Source organism: Staurois parvus, unplaced genomic scaffold, assembly GCF_062004578.1.
Source record: "Staurois parvus isolate SC_StPar_1 unplaced genomic scaffold, SC_StPar_1.0 ptg000662l, whole genome shotgun sequence".
Lineage (NCBI taxonomy): Eukaryota > Metazoa > Chordata > Amphibia > Anura > Ranidae > Staurois > Staurois parvus.
The window spans coordinates 515,308-528,573 of NW_028318458.1; the positions used below are offsets into that span (position 1 = coordinate 515,308).

At 45.3% G+C, this 13,266-nt stretch overlaps 23 non-coding genes across 23 annotated transcripts; all 23 read left to right on the forward strand.

The window, feature by feature from the left end:
* Positions 1-515: 515 nt before the first annotated feature.
* On the forward strand, positions 516-588 carry TRNAR-ACG (transfer RNA arginine (anticodon ACG)). The gene has a single exon. It is a non-coding gene; the product is annotated as a tRNA-Arg (tRNA).
* An 8-nt stretch (positions 589-596) lies between these two features.
* TRNAH-GUG (transfer RNA histidin (anticodon GUG)) lies at positions 597-668 on the forward strand. The gene has a single exon. It is a non-coding gene; the product is annotated as a tRNA-His (tRNA).
* Positions 669-1,584: 916 nt separating this feature from the next.
* TRNAR-ACG (transfer RNA arginine (anticodon ACG)) lies at positions 1,585-1,657 on the forward strand. The gene has a single exon. It is a non-coding gene; the product is annotated as a tRNA-Arg (tRNA).
* Positions 1,658-2,645: 988 nt separating this feature from the next.
* TRNAR-ACG (transfer RNA arginine (anticodon ACG)) lies at positions 2,646-2,718 on the forward strand. The gene has a single exon. It is a non-coding gene; the product is annotated as a tRNA-Arg (tRNA).
* Positions 2,719-2,726: 8 nt separating this feature from the next.
* On the forward strand, positions 2,727-2,798 carry TRNAH-GUG (transfer RNA histidin (anticodon GUG)). The gene has a single exon. It is a non-coding gene; the product is annotated as a tRNA-His (tRNA).
* A 916-nt stretch (positions 2,799-3,714) lies between these two features.
* On the forward strand, positions 3,715-3,787 carry TRNAR-ACG (transfer RNA arginine (anticodon ACG)). Its single transcript has one exon. It is a non-coding gene; the product is annotated as a tRNA-Arg (tRNA).
* An 8-nt stretch (positions 3,788-3,795) lies between these two features.
* TRNAH-GUG (transfer RNA histidin (anticodon GUG)) lies at positions 3,796-3,867 on the forward strand. Its single transcript has one exon. It is a non-coding gene; the product is annotated as a tRNA-His (tRNA).
* A 909-nt stretch (positions 3,868-4,776) lies between these two features.
* Positions 4,777-4,849, forward strand: TRNAR-ACG (transfer RNA arginine (anticodon ACG)). Its single transcript has one exon. It is a non-coding gene; the product is annotated as a tRNA-Arg (tRNA).
* Positions 4,850-4,857: 8 nt separating this feature from the next.
* Positions 4,858-4,929, forward strand: TRNAH-GUG (transfer RNA histidin (anticodon GUG)). Its single transcript has one exon. It is a non-coding gene; the product is annotated as a tRNA-His (tRNA).
* Positions 4,930-5,845: 916 nt separating this feature from the next.
* Positions 5,846-5,918, forward strand: TRNAR-ACG (transfer RNA arginine (anticodon ACG)). Its single transcript has one exon. It is a non-coding gene; the product is annotated as a tRNA-Arg (tRNA).
* An 8-nt stretch (positions 5,919-5,926) lies between these two features.
* On the forward strand, positions 5,927-5,998 carry TRNAH-GUG (transfer RNA histidin (anticodon GUG)). The gene has a single exon. It is a non-coding gene; the product is annotated as a tRNA-His (tRNA).
* Positions 5,999-6,906: 908 nt separating this feature from the next.
* On the forward strand, positions 6,907-6,979 carry TRNAR-ACG (transfer RNA arginine (anticodon ACG)). Its single transcript has one exon. It is a non-coding gene; the product is annotated as a tRNA-Arg (tRNA).
* An 8-nt stretch (positions 6,980-6,987) lies between these two features.
* On the forward strand, positions 6,988-7,059 carry TRNAH-GUG (transfer RNA histidin (anticodon GUG)). The gene has a single exon. It is a non-coding gene; the product is annotated as a tRNA-His (tRNA).
* A 916-nt stretch (positions 7,060-7,975) lies between these two features.
* On the forward strand, positions 7,976-8,048 carry TRNAR-ACG (transfer RNA arginine (anticodon ACG)). Its single transcript has one exon. It is a non-coding gene; the product is annotated as a tRNA-Arg (tRNA).
* Positions 8,049-8,056: 8 nt separating this feature from the next.
* On the forward strand, positions 8,057-8,128 carry TRNAH-GUG (transfer RNA histidin (anticodon GUG)). Its single transcript has one exon. It is a non-coding gene; the product is annotated as a tRNA-His (tRNA).
* Positions 8,129-9,036: 908 nt separating this feature from the next.
* On the forward strand, positions 9,037-9,109 carry TRNAR-ACG (transfer RNA arginine (anticodon ACG)). The gene has a single exon. It is a non-coding gene; the product is annotated as a tRNA-Arg (tRNA).
* Positions 9,110-9,117: 8 nt separating this feature from the next.
* Positions 9,118-9,189, forward strand: TRNAH-GUG (transfer RNA histidin (anticodon GUG)). Its single transcript has one exon. It is a non-coding gene; the product is annotated as a tRNA-His (tRNA).
* Positions 9,190-10,105: 916 nt separating this feature from the next.
* TRNAR-ACG (transfer RNA arginine (anticodon ACG)) lies at positions 10,106-10,178 on the forward strand. The gene has a single exon. It is a non-coding gene; the product is annotated as a tRNA-Arg (tRNA).
* Positions 10,179-10,186: 8 nt separating this feature from the next.
* On the forward strand, positions 10,187-10,258 carry TRNAH-GUG (transfer RNA histidin (anticodon GUG)). Its single transcript has one exon. It is a non-coding gene; the product is annotated as a tRNA-His (tRNA).
* A 908-nt stretch (positions 10,259-11,166) lies between these two features.
* On the forward strand, positions 11,167-11,239 carry TRNAR-ACG (transfer RNA arginine (anticodon ACG)). The gene has a single exon. It is a non-coding gene; the product is annotated as a tRNA-Arg (tRNA).
* Positions 11,240-11,247: 8 nt separating this feature from the next.
* Positions 11,248-11,319, forward strand: TRNAH-GUG (transfer RNA histidin (anticodon GUG)). The gene has a single exon. It is a non-coding gene; the product is annotated as a tRNA-His (tRNA).
* Positions 11,320-12,235: 916 nt separating this feature from the next.
* Positions 12,236-12,308, forward strand: TRNAR-ACG (transfer RNA arginine (anticodon ACG)). The gene has a single exon. It is a non-coding gene; the product is annotated as a tRNA-Arg (tRNA).
* Positions 12,309-12,316: 8 nt separating this feature from the next.
* On the forward strand, positions 12,317-12,388 carry TRNAH-GUG (transfer RNA histidin (anticodon GUG)). The gene has a single exon. It is a non-coding gene; the product is annotated as a tRNA-His (tRNA).
* Positions 12,389-13,266: the final 878 nt, after the last annotated feature.

The following is a 13,266-nucleotide window of genomic DNA, read 5'->3' on the forward strand; positions in this document are numbered from 1 at the left end:
AACTTTTTTTAATGCACTGCCTTTTTTACACTGGTTCGGTACCACAGTTCTTGGTGGTTTTACAAGTGCACCCCATTTTAAAACTAAGATATGTTTGGTATTTCTTAAAGCAGGAAAGTCGCATATTTCATGGAAAATGTTGAGATTATTTGGTTGTTGCAAATGCAAGGGGAGTAAGACATTTCCTGTGTTCTCGCTTGAAGCTTCCTCTCTGAACTCGTTATCAAAGTCGCTTTCCAAGCTTGAATTTTTGGGCAGGTTAAGAAACCTTGGCAAAGCAAGATGTTTGTGATCAAATATCTTGGCCAATCGGAAGCTGGCATTGTTTTTTTGGACAGATTCATTGCAAATATCTGGTCTTGGCTTGGGCAAGTTCATTGGAGGTTTTAGCAATGTTCTCTGGATTAGAGATCCTCCAGAAAGCCAGTGGTTTGCATTGAAACGGCCACCATGGTGCCTTGTGGTCCAGCGGTTGGAATGAGCATCAAAGGAAGTTTGGCAAACATCCAGCAGCAGGGCCAGTGGCGCAATGGATAACGCGTCTGACTACGGATCAGAAGATTGTATGTTCGACTCTTACCTGGCTCATCACATGGGCCGTGATCGTATAGTGGTTAGTACTCTGCGTTGTGGCCGCAGCAACCCCGGTTCGAATCCGGGTCACGGCAGCTTTTTACGGCGCAGCTGCCGGGCAAGATTCACAGAGGGGATTCTGTAGGCCAGATCTGCATTGGATAGAAGCAGAGGAGGCATCGCAGATCGAAAGTGAGCCCTGATAAATTGTACTTTGCACTGCCTCGTTGCTGTTTCATAGGGGGCTCGTCTGCCGCCCTGGGCTAGTAACCAAGTTAGGCAAAATAGAGAACAATGTTTCGAACAAATTAAATCCATCGAGAACTTTTAAGAACCCAACCTTCCCAATGCTAACACTCGCATACACGCACTTTGGAAGTACCTACGGCAACGCCGTTTGCTCTACACATATTTGCTATCCCTGCGCACACTAGAGATAGATGGATGATTCAATTTAGGGTCATCATGGAAGCATAACTCTAAAGTGAAGAGTTGGAACTTTTTTTAATGCACTGCCTTTTTTACACTGGTTCGGTACCACAGTTCTTGGTGGTTTTACAAGTGCACCCCATTTTAAAACTAAGATATGTTTGGTATTTCTTAAAGCAGGAAAGTCGCATATTTCATGGAAAATGTTGAGATTATTTGGTTGTTGCAAATGCAAGGGGAGTAAGACATTTCCTGTGTTCTCGCTTGAAGCTTCCTTTCTGAACTCGTTATCAAAGTCGCTTTCCAAGCTTGAATTTTTGGGCAGGTTAAGAAACCTTGGCAAAGCAAGATGTTTGTGATCAAATATCTTGGCCAATCGGAAGCTGGCATTGTTTTTTTGGACAGATTCATTGCAAATATCTGGTCTTGGCTTGGGCAAGTTCATTGGAGGTTTTAGCAATGTTCTCTGGATTAGAGATCCTCCAGAAAGCCAGTGGTTTGCATTGAAACGGCCACCATGGTGCCTTGTGGTCCAGCGGTTGGAATGAGCATCAAAGGAAGTTTGGCAAACATCCAGCAGCAGGGCCAGTGGCGCAATGGATAACGCGTCTGACTACGGATCAGAAGATTGTAGGTTCGACTCCTACCTGGCTCGTCACATGGGCCGTGATCGTATAGTGGTTAGTACTCTGCATTGTGGCCGCAGCAACCCCGGTTCGAATCCGGGTCACGGCAGCTTTTTACGGTGCAGCTGCTGGGCAAGATTCACAGAGGGGATTCTGTAGGCCAGATCTGCATTGGATAGGAGGCATCGCAGCTCGAAAGTGAGCCCTGATAAATTGTACTTTGCACTGCCTCGTTGCTGTTTCATAGGGGGCTCGTCTGCCGCCCTGGGCTAGTAACCAAGTTAGGCAAAATAGAGAACAATGTTTCGAACAAATTAAATCCATCGAGAACTTTTAAGAACCCAACCTTCCCAATGCTAACACTCGCATACACGCACTTTGGAAGTACCTACGGCAACACCGTTTGCTCTACACATATTTGCTATCCCTGCGCACACTAGAGATAGATGGATGATTCAATTTAGGGTCATCATGGAAGCATAACTCTAAAGTGAAGAGTTGGAACTTTTTTTAATGCACTGCCTTTTTTACACTGGTTCGGTACCACAGTTCTTGGTGGTTTTACAAGTGCACCCCATTTTAAAACTAAGATATGTTTGGTATTTCTTAAAGCAGGAAAGTCGCATATTTCATGGAAAATGTTGAGATTATTTGGTTGTTGCAAATGCAAGGGGAGTAATACATTTCCTGTGTTCTCGCTTGAAGCTTCCTCTCTGAACTCGTTATCAAAGTCGCTTTCCAAGCTTGAATTTTTGGGCAGGTTAAGAAACCTTGGCAAAGCAAGATGTTTGTGATCAAATATCTTGGCCAATCGGAAGCTGGCATTGTTTTTTTGGACAGATTCATTGCAAATATCTGGTCTTGGCTTGGGCAAGTTCATTGGAGGTTTTAGCAATGTTCTCTGGATTAGAGATCCTCCAGAAAGCCAGTGGTTTGCATTGAAACGGCCACCATGGTGCCTTGTGGTCCAGCGGTTGGAATGAGCATCAAAGGAAGTTTGGCAAACATCCAGCAGCAGGGCCAGTGGCGCAATGGATAACGCGTCTGACTACGGATCAGAAGATTGTATGTTCGACTCTTACCTGGCTCATCACATGGGCCGTGATCGTATAGTGGTTAGTACTCTGCGTTGTGGCCGCAGCAACCCCGGTTCGAATCCGGGTCACGGCAGCTTTTTACGGCGCAGCTGCCGGGCAAGATTCACAGAGGGGATTCTGTAGGCCAGATCTGCATTGGATAGAAGCAGAGGAGGCATCGCAGATCGAAAGTGAGCCCTGATAAATTGTACTTTGCACTGCCTCGTTGCTGTTTCATAGGGGGCTCGTCTGCCGCCCTGGGCTAGTAACCAAGTTAGGCAAAATAGAGAACAATGTTTCGAACAAATTAAATCCATCGAGAACTTTTAAGAACCCAACCTTCCCAATGCTAACACTCGCATACACGCACTTTGGAAGTACCTACGGCAACGCCGTTTGCTCTACACATATTTGCTATCCCTGCGCACACTAGAGATAGATGGATGATTCAATTTAGGGTCATCATGGAAGCATAACTCTAAAGTGAAGAGTTGGAACTTTTTTTAATGCACTGCCTTTTTTACACTGGTTCGGTACCACAGTTCTTGGTGGTTTTACAAGTGCACCCCATTTTAAAACTAAGATATGTTTGGTATTTCTTAAAGCAGGAAAGTCGCATATTTCATGGAAAATGTTGAGATTATTTGGTTGTTGCAAATGCAAGGGGAGTAAGACATTTCCTGTGTTCTCGCTTGAAGCTTCCTTTCTGAACTCGTTATCAAAGTCGCTTTCCAAGCTTGAATTTTTGGGCAGGTTAAGAAACCTTGGCAAAGCAAGATGTTTGTGATCAAATATCTTGGCCAATCGGAAGCTGGCATTGTTTTTTTGGACAGATTCATTGCAAATATCTGGTCTTGGCTTGGGCAAGTTCATTGGAGGTTTTAGCAATGTTCTCTGGATTAGAGATCCTCCAGAAAGCCAGTGGTTTGCATTGAAACGGCCACCATGGTGCCTTGTGGTCCAGCGGTTGGAATGAGCATCAAAGGAAGTTTGGCAAACATCCAGCAGCAGGGCCAGTGGCGCAATGGATAACGCGTCTGACTACGGATCAGAAGATTGTAGGTTCGACTCCTACCTGGCTCGTCACATGGGCCGTGATCGTATAGTGGTTAGTACTCTGCGTTGTGGCCGCAGCAACCCCGGTTCGAATCCGGGTCACGGCAGCTTTTTACGGTGCAGCTGCTGGGCAAGATTCACAGAGGGGATTCTGTAGGCCAGATCTGCATTGGATAGGAGGCATCGCAGCTCGAAAGTGAGCCCTGATAAATTGTACTTTGCACTGCCTCGTTGCTGTTTCATAGGGGGCTCGTCTGCCGCCCTGGGCTAGTAACCAAGTTAGGCAAAATAGAGAACAATGTTTCGAACAAATTAAATCCATCGAGAACTTTTAAGAACCCAACCTTCCCAATGCTAACACTCGCATACACGCACTTTGGAAGTACCTACGGCAACACCGTTTGCTCTACACATATTTGCTATCCCTGCGCACACTAGAGATAGATGGATGATTCAATTTAGGGTCATCATGGAAGCATAACTCTAAAGTGAAGAGTTAAAAACTTTTTTTAATGCACTGCCTTTTTTACACTGGTTCGGTACCACAGTTCTTGGTGGTTTTACAAGTGCACCCCATTTTAAAACTAAGATATGTTTGGTATTTCTTAAAGCAGGAAAGTCGCATATTTCATGGAAAATGTTGAGATTATTTGGTTGTTGCAAATGCAAGGGGAGTAAGACATTTCCTGTGTTCTCGCTTGAAGCTTCCTCTCTGAACTCGTTATCAAAGTCGCTTTCCAAGCTTGAATTTTTGGGCAGGTTAAGAAACCTTGGCAAAGCAAGATGTTTGTGATCAAATATCTTGGCCAATCGGAAGCTGGCATTGTTTTTTTGGACAGATTCATTGCAAATATCTGGTCTTGGCTTGGGCAAGTTCATTGGAGGTTTTAGCAATGTTCTCTGGATTAGAGATCCTCCAGAAAGCCAGTGGTTTGCATTGAAACGGCCACCATGGTGCCTTGTGGTCCAGCGGTTGGAATGAGCATCAAAGGAAGTTTGGCAAACATCCAGCAGCAGGGCCAGTGGCGCAATGGATAACGCGTCTGACTACGGATCAGAAGATTGTATGTTCGACTCTTACCTGGCTCATCACATGGGCCGTGATCGTATAGTGGTTAGTACTCTGCGTTGTGGCCGCAGCAACCCCGGTTCGAATCCGGGTCACGGCAGCTTTTTACGGCGCAGCTGCCGGGCAAGATTCACAGAGGGGATTCTGTAGGCCAGATCTGCATTGGATAGAAGCAGAGGAGGCATCGCAGATCGAAAGTGAGCCCTGATAAATTGTACTTTGCACTGCCTCGTTGCTGTTTCATAGGGGGCTCGTCTGCCGCCCTGGGCTAGTAACCAAGTTAGGCAAAATAGAGAACAATGTTTCGAACAAATTAAATCCATCGAGAACTTTTAAGAACCCAACCTTCCCAATGCTAACACTCGCATACACGCACTTTGGAAGTACCTACGGCAACGCCGTTTGCTCTACACATATTTGCTATCCCTGCGCACACTAGAGATAGATGGATGATTCAATTTAGGGTCATCATGGAAGCATAACTCTAAAGTGAAGAGTTGGAACTTTTTTTAATGCACTGCCTTTTTTACACTGGTTCGGTACCACAGTTCTTGGTGGTTTTACAAGTGCACCCCATTTTAAAACTAAGATATGTTTGGTATTTCTTAAAGCAGGAAAGTCGCATATTTCATGGAAAATGTTGAGATTATTTGGTTGTTGCAAATGCAAGGGGAGTAAGACATTTCCTGTGTTCTCGCTTGAAGCTTCCTTTCTGAACTCGTTATCAAAGTCGCTTTCCAAGCTTGAATTTTTGGGCAGGTTAAGAAACCTTGGCAAAGCAAGATGTTTGTGATCAAATATCTTGGCCAATCGGAAGCTGGCATTGTTTTTTTGGACAGATTCATTGCAAATATCTGGTCTTGGCTTGGGCAAGTTCATTGGAGGTTTTAGCAATGTTCTCTGGATTAGAGATCCTCCAGAAAGCCAGTGGTTTGCATTGAAACGGCCACCATGGTGCCTTGTGGTCCAGCGGTTGGAATGAGCATCAAAGGAAGTTTGGCAAACATCCAGCAGCAGGGCCAGTGGCGCAATGGATAACGCGTCTGACTACGGATCAGAAGATTGTAGGTTCGACTCCTACCTGGCTCGTCACATGGGCCGTGATCGTATAGTGGTTAGTACTCTGCGTTGTGGCCGCAGCAACCCCGGTTCGAATCCGGGTCACGGCAGCTTTTTACGGTGCAGCTGCTGGGCAAGATTCACAGAGGGGATTCTGTAGGCCAGATCTGCATTGGATAGGAGGCATCGCAGCTCGAAAGTGAGCCCTGATAAATTGTACTTTGCACTGCCTCGTTGCTGTTTCATAGGGGGCTCGTCTGCCGCCCTGGGCTAGTAACCAAGTTAGGCAAAATAGAGAACAATGTTTCGAACAAATTAAATCCATCGAGAACTTTTAAGAACCCAACCTTCCCAATGCTAACACTCGCATACACGCACTTTGGAAGTACCTACGGCAACACCGTTTGCTCTACACATATTTGCTATCCCTGCGCACACTAGAGATAGATGGATGATTCAATTTAGGGTCATCATGGAAGCATAACTCTAAAGTGAAGAGTTGGAACTTTTTTTAATGCACTGCCTTTTTTACACTGGTTCGGTACCACAGTTCTTGGTGGTTTTACAAGTGCACCCCATTTTAAAACTAAGATATGTTTGGTATTTCTTAAAGCAGGAAAGTCGCATATTTCATGGAAAATGTTGAGATTATTTGGTTGTTGCAAATGCAAGGGGAGTAAGACATTTCCTGTGTTCTCGCTTGAAGCTTCCTCTCTGAACTCGTTATCAAAGTCGCTTTCCAAGCTTGAATTTTTGGGCAGGTTAAGAAACCTTGGCAAAGCAAGATGTTTGTGATCAAATATCTTGGCCAATCGGAAGCTGGCATTGTTTTTTTGGACAGATTCATTGCAAATATCTGGTCTTGGCTTGGGCAAGTTCATTGGAGGTTTTAGCAATGTTCTCTGGATTAGAGATCCTCCAGAAAGCCAGTGGTTTGCATTGAAACGGCCACCATGGTGCCTTGTGGTCCAGCGGTTGGAATGAGCATCAAAGGAAGTTTGGCAAACATCCAGCAGCAGGGCCAGTGGCGCAATGGATAACGCGTCTGACTACGGATCAGAAGATTGTATGTTCGACTCTTACCTGGCTCATCACATGGGCCGTGATCGTATAGTGGTTAGTACTCTGCGTTGTGGCCGCAGCAACCCCGGTTCGAATCCGGGTCACGGCAGCTTTTTACGGCGCAGCTGCCGGGCAAGATTCACAGAGGGGATTCTGTAGGCCAGATCTGCATTGGATAGAAGCAGAGGAGGCATCGCAGATCGAAAGTGAGCCCTGATAAATTGTACTTTGCACTGCCTCGTTGCTGTTTCATAGGGGGCTCGTCTGCCGCCCTGGGCTAGTAACCAAGTTAGGCAAAATAGAGAACAATGTTTCGAACAAATTAAATCCATCGAGAACTTTTAAGAACCCAACCTTCCCAATGCTAACACTCGCATACACGCACTTTGGAAGTACCTACGGCAACGCCGTTTGCTCTACACATATTTGCTATCCCTGCGCACACTAGAGATAGATGGATGATTCAATTTAGGGTCATCATGGAAGCATAACTCTAAAGTGAAGAGTTGGAACTTTTTTTAATGCACTGCCTTTTTTACACTGGTTCGGTACCACAGTTCTTGGTGGTTTTACAAGTGCACCCCATTTTAAAACTAAGATATGTTTGGTATTTCTTAAAGCAGGAAAGTCGCATATTTCATGGAAAATGTTGAGATTATTTGGTTGTTGCAAATGCAAGGGGAGTAAGACATTTCCTGTGTTCTCGCTTGAAGCTTCCTTTCTGAACTCGTTATCAAAGTCGCTTTCCAAGCTTGAATTTTTGGGCAGGTTAAGAAACCTTGGCAAAGCAAGATGTTTGTGATCAAATATCTTGGCCAATCGGAAGCTGGCATTGTTTTTTTGGACAGATTCATTGCAAATATCTGGTCTTGGCTTGGGCAAGTTCATTGGAGGTTTTAGCAATGTTCTCTGGATTAGAGATCCTCCAGAAAGCCAGTGGTTTGCATTGAAACGGCCACCATGGTGCCTTGTGGTCCAGCGGTTGGAATGAGCATCAAAGGAAGTTTGGCAAACATCCAGCAGCAGGGCCAGTGGCGCAATGGATAACGCGTCTGACTACGGATCAGAAGATTGTAGGTTCGACTCCTACCTGGCTCGTCACATGGGCCGTGATCGTATAGTGGTTAGTACTCTGCGTTGTGGCCGCAGCAACCCCGGTTCGAATCCGGGTCACGGCAGCTTTTTACGGTGCAGCTGCTGGGCAAGATTCACAGAGGGGATTCTGTAGGCCAGATCTGCATTGGATAGGAGGCATCGCAGCTCGAAAGTGAGCCCTGATAAATTGTACTTTGCACTGCCTCGTTGCTGTTTCATAGGGGGCTCGTCTGCCGCCCTGGGCTAGTAACCAAGTTAGGCAAAATAGAGAACAATGTTTCGAACAAATTAAATCCATCGAGAACTTTTAAGAACCCAACCTTCCCAATGCTAACACTCGCATACACGCACTTTGGAAGTACCTACGGCAACACCGTTTGCTCTACACATATTTGCTATCCCTGCGCACACTAGAGATAGATGGATGATTCAATTTAGGGTCATCATGGAAGCATAACTCTAAAGTGAAGAGTTGGAACTTTTTTTAATGCACTGCCTTTTTTACACTGGTTCGGTACCACAGTTCTTGGTGGTTTTACAAGTGCACCCCATTTTAAAACTAAGATATGTTTGGTATTTCTTAAAGCAGGAAAGTCGCATATTTCATGGAAAATGTTGAGATTATTTGGTTGTTGCAAATGCAAGGGGAGTAAGACATTTCCTGTGTTCTCGCTTGAAGCTTCCTCTCTGAACTCGTTATCAAAGTCGCTTTCCAAGCTTGAATTTTTGGGCAGGTTAAGAAACCTTGGCAAAGCAAGATGTTTGTGATCAAATATCTTGGCCAATCGGAAGCTGGCATTGTTTTTTTGGACAGATTCATTGCAAATATCTGGTCTTGGCTTGGGCAAGTTCATTGGAGGTTTTAGCAATGTTCTCTGGATTAGAGATCCTCCAGAAAGCCAGTGGTTTGCATTGAAACGGCCACCATGGTGCCTTGTGGTCCAGCGGTTGGAATGAGCATCAAAGGAAGTTTGGCAAACATCCAGCAGCAGGGCCAGTGGCGCAATGGATAACGCGTCTGACTACGGATCAGAAGATTGTATGTTCGACTCTTACCTGGCTCATCACATGGGCCGTGATCGTATAGTGGTTAGTACTCTGCGTTGTGGCCGCAGCAACCCCGGTTCGAATCCGGGTCACGGCAGCTTTTTACGGTGCAGCTGCCGGGCAAGATTCACAGAGGGGATTCTGTAGGCCAGATCTGCATTGGATAGAAGCAGAGGAGGCATCGCAGATCGAAAGTGAGCCCTGATAAATTGTACTTTGCACTGCCTCGTTGCTGTTTCATAGGGGGCTCGTCTGCCGCCCTGGGCTAGTAACCAAGTTAGGCAAAATAGAGAACAATGTTTCGAACAAATTAAATCCATCGAGAACTTTTAAGAACCCAACCTTCCCAATGCTAACACTCGCATACACGCACTTTGGAAGTACCTACGGCAACGCCGTTTGCTCTACACATATTTGCTATCCCTGCGCACACTAGAGATAGATGGATGATTCAATTTAGGGTCATCATGGAAGCATAACTCTAAAGTGAAGAGTTGGAACTTTTTTTAATGCACTGCCTTTTTTACACTGGTTCGGTACCACAGTTCTTGGTGGTTTTACAAGTGCACCCCATTTTAAAACTAAGATATGTTTGGTATTTCTTAAAGCAGGAAAGTCGCATATTTCATGGAAAATGTTGAGATTATTTGGTTGTTGCAAATGCAAGGGGAGTAAGACATTTCCTGTGTTCTCGCTTGAAGCTTCCTTTCTGAACTCGTTATCAAAGTCGCTTTCCAAGCTTGAATTTTTGGGCAGGTTAAGAAACCTTGGCAAAGCAAGATGTTTGTGATCAAATATCTTGGCCAATCGGAAGCTGGCATTGTTTTTTTGGACAGATTCATTGCAAATATCTGGTCTTGGCTTGGGCAAGTTCATTGGAGGTTTTAGCAATGTTCTCTGGATTAGAGATCCTCCAGAAAGCCAGTGGTTTGCATTGAAACGGCCACCATGGTGCCTTGTGGTCCAGCGGTTGGAATGAGCATCAAAGGAAGTTTGGCAAACATCCAGCAGCAGGGCCAGTGGCGCAATGGATAACGCGTCTGACTACGGATCAGAAGATTGTAGGTTCGACTCCTACCTGGCTCGTCACATGGGCCGTGATCGTATAGTGGTTAGTACTCTGCGTTGTGGCCGCAGCAACCCCGGTTCGAATCCGGGTCACGGCAGCTTTTTACGGTGCAGCTGCTGGGCAAGATTCACAGAGGGGATTCTGTAGGCCAGATCTGCATTGGATAGGAGGCATCGCAGCTCGAAAGTGAGCCCTGATAAATTGTACTTTGCACTGCCTCGTTGCTGTTTCATAGGGGGCTCGTCTGCCGCCCTGGGCTAGTAACCAAGTTAGGCAAAATAGAGAACAATGTTTCGAACAAATTAAATCCATCGAGAACTTTTAAGAACCCAACCTTCCCAATGCTAACACTCGCATACACGCACTTTGGAAGTACCTACGGCAACACCGTTTGCTCTACACATATTTGCTATCCCTGCGCACACTAGAGATAGATGGATGATTCAATTTAGGGTCATCATGGAAGCATAACTCTAAAGTGAAGAGTTGGAACTTTTTTTAATGCACTGCCTTTTTTACACTGGTTCGGTACCACAGTTCTTGGTGGTTTTACAAGTGCACCCCATTTTAAAACTAAGATATGTTTGGTATTTCTTAAAGCAGGAAAGTCGCATATTTCATGGAAAATGTTGAGATTATTTGGTTGTTGCAAATGCAAGGGGAGTAAGACATTTCCTGTGTTCTCGCTTGAAGCTTCCTCTCTGAACTCGTTATCAAAGTCGCTTTCCAAGCTTGAATTTTTGGGCAGGTTAAGAAACCTTGGCAAAGCAAGATGTTTGTGATCAAATATCTTGGCCAATCGGAAGCTGGCATTGTTTTTTTGGACAGATTCATTGCAAATATCTGGTCTTGGCTTGGGCAAGTTCATTGGAGGTTTTAGCAATGTTCTCTGGATTAGAGATCCTCCAGAAAGCCAGTGGTTTGCATTGAAACGGCCACCATGGTGCCTTGTGGTCCAGCGGTTGGAATGAGCATCAAAGGAAGTTTGGCAAACATCCAGCAGCAGGGCCAGTGGCGCAATGGATAACGCGTCTGACTACGGATCAGAAGATTGTATGTTCGACTCTTACCTGGCTCATCACATGGGCCGTGATCGTATAGTGGTTAGTACTCTGCGTTGTGGCCGCAGCAACCCCGGTTCGAATCCGGGTCACGGCAGCTTTTTACGGCGCAGCTGCCGGGCAAGATTCACAGAGGGGATTCTGTAGGCCAGATCTGCATTGGATAGAAGCAGAGGAGGCATCGCAGATCGAAAGTGAGCCCTGATAAATTGTACTTTGCACTGCCTCGTTGCTGTTTCATAGGGGGCTCGTCTGCCGCCCTGGGCTAGTAACCAAGTTAGGCAAAATAGAGAACAATGTTTCGAACAAATTAAATCCATCGAGAACTTTTAAGAACCCAACCTTCCCAATGCTAACACTCGCATACACGCACTTTGGAAGTACCTACGGCAACGCCGTTTGCTCTACACATATTTGCTATCCCTGCGCACACTAGAGATAGATGGATGATTCAATTTAGGGTCATCATGGAAGCATAACTCTAAAGTGAAGAGTTGGAACTTTTTTTAATGCACTGCCTTTTTTACACTGGTTCGGTACCACAGTTCTTGGTGGTTTTACAAGTGCACCCCATTTTAAAACTAAGATATGTTTGGTATTTCTTAAAGCAGGAAAGTCGCATATTTCATGGAAAATGTTGAGATTATTTGGTTGTTGCAAATGCAAGGGGAGTAAGACATTTCCTGTGTTCTCGCTTGAAGCTTCCTTTCTGAACTCGTTATCAAAGTCGCTTTCCAAGCTTGAATTTTTGGGCAGGTTAAGAAACCTTGGCAAAGCAAGATGTTTGTGATCAAATATCTTGGCCAATCGGAAGCTGGCATTGTTTTTTTGGACAGATTCATTGCAAATATCTGGTCTTGGCTTGGGCAAGTTCATTGGAGGTTTTAGCAATGTTCTCTGGATTAGAGATCCTCCAGAAAGCCAGTGGTTTGCATTGAAACGGCCACCATGGTGCCTTGTGGTCCAGCGGTTGGAATGAGCATCAAAGGAAGTTTGGCAAACATCCAGCAGCAGGGCCAGTGGCGCAATGGATAACGCGTCTGACTACGGATCAGAAGATTGTAGGTTCGACTCCTACCTGGCTCGTCACATGGGCCGTGATCGTATAGTGGTTAGTACTCTGCGTTGTGGCCGCAGCAACCCCGGTTCGAATCCGGGTCACGGCAGCTTTTTACGGTGCAGCTGCTGGGCAAGATTCACAGAGGGGATTCTGTAGGCCAGATCTGCATTGGATAGGAGGCATCGCAGCTCGAAAGTGAGCCCTGATAAATTGTACTTTGCACTGCCTCGTTGCTGTTTCATAGGGGGCTCGTCTGCCGCCCTGGGCTAGTAACCAAGTTAGGCAAAATAGAGAACAATGTTTCGAACAAATTAAATCCATCGAGAACTTTTAAGAACCCAACCTTCCCAATGCTAACACTCGCATACACGCACTTTGGAAGTACCTACGGCAACACCGTTTGCTCTACACATATTTGCTATCCCTGCGCACACTAGAGATAGATGGATGATTCAATTTAGGGTCATCATGGAAGCATAACTCTAAAGTGAAGAGTTGGAACTTTTTTTAATGCACTGCCTTTTTTACACTGGTTCGGTACCACAGTTCTTGGTGGTTTTACAAGTGCACCCCATTTTAAAACTAAGATATGTTTGGTATTTCTTAAAGCAGGAAAGTCGCATATTTCATGGAAAATGTTGAGATTATTTGGTTGTTGCAAATGCAAGGGGAGTAAGACATTTCCTGTGTTCTCGCTTGAAGCTTCCTCTCTGAACTCGTTATCAAAGTCGCTTTCCAAGCTTGAATTTTTGGGCAGGTTAAGAAACCTTGGCAAAGCAAGATGTTTGTGATCAAATATCTTGGCCAATCGGAAGCTGGCATTGTTTTTTTGGACAGATTCATTGCAAATATCTGGTCTTGGCTTGGGCAAGTTCATTGGAGGTTTTAGCAATGTTCTCTGGATTAGAGATCCTCCAGAAAGCCAGTGGTTTGCATTGAAACGGCCACCATGGTGCCTTGTGGTCCAGCGGTTGGAATGAGCAT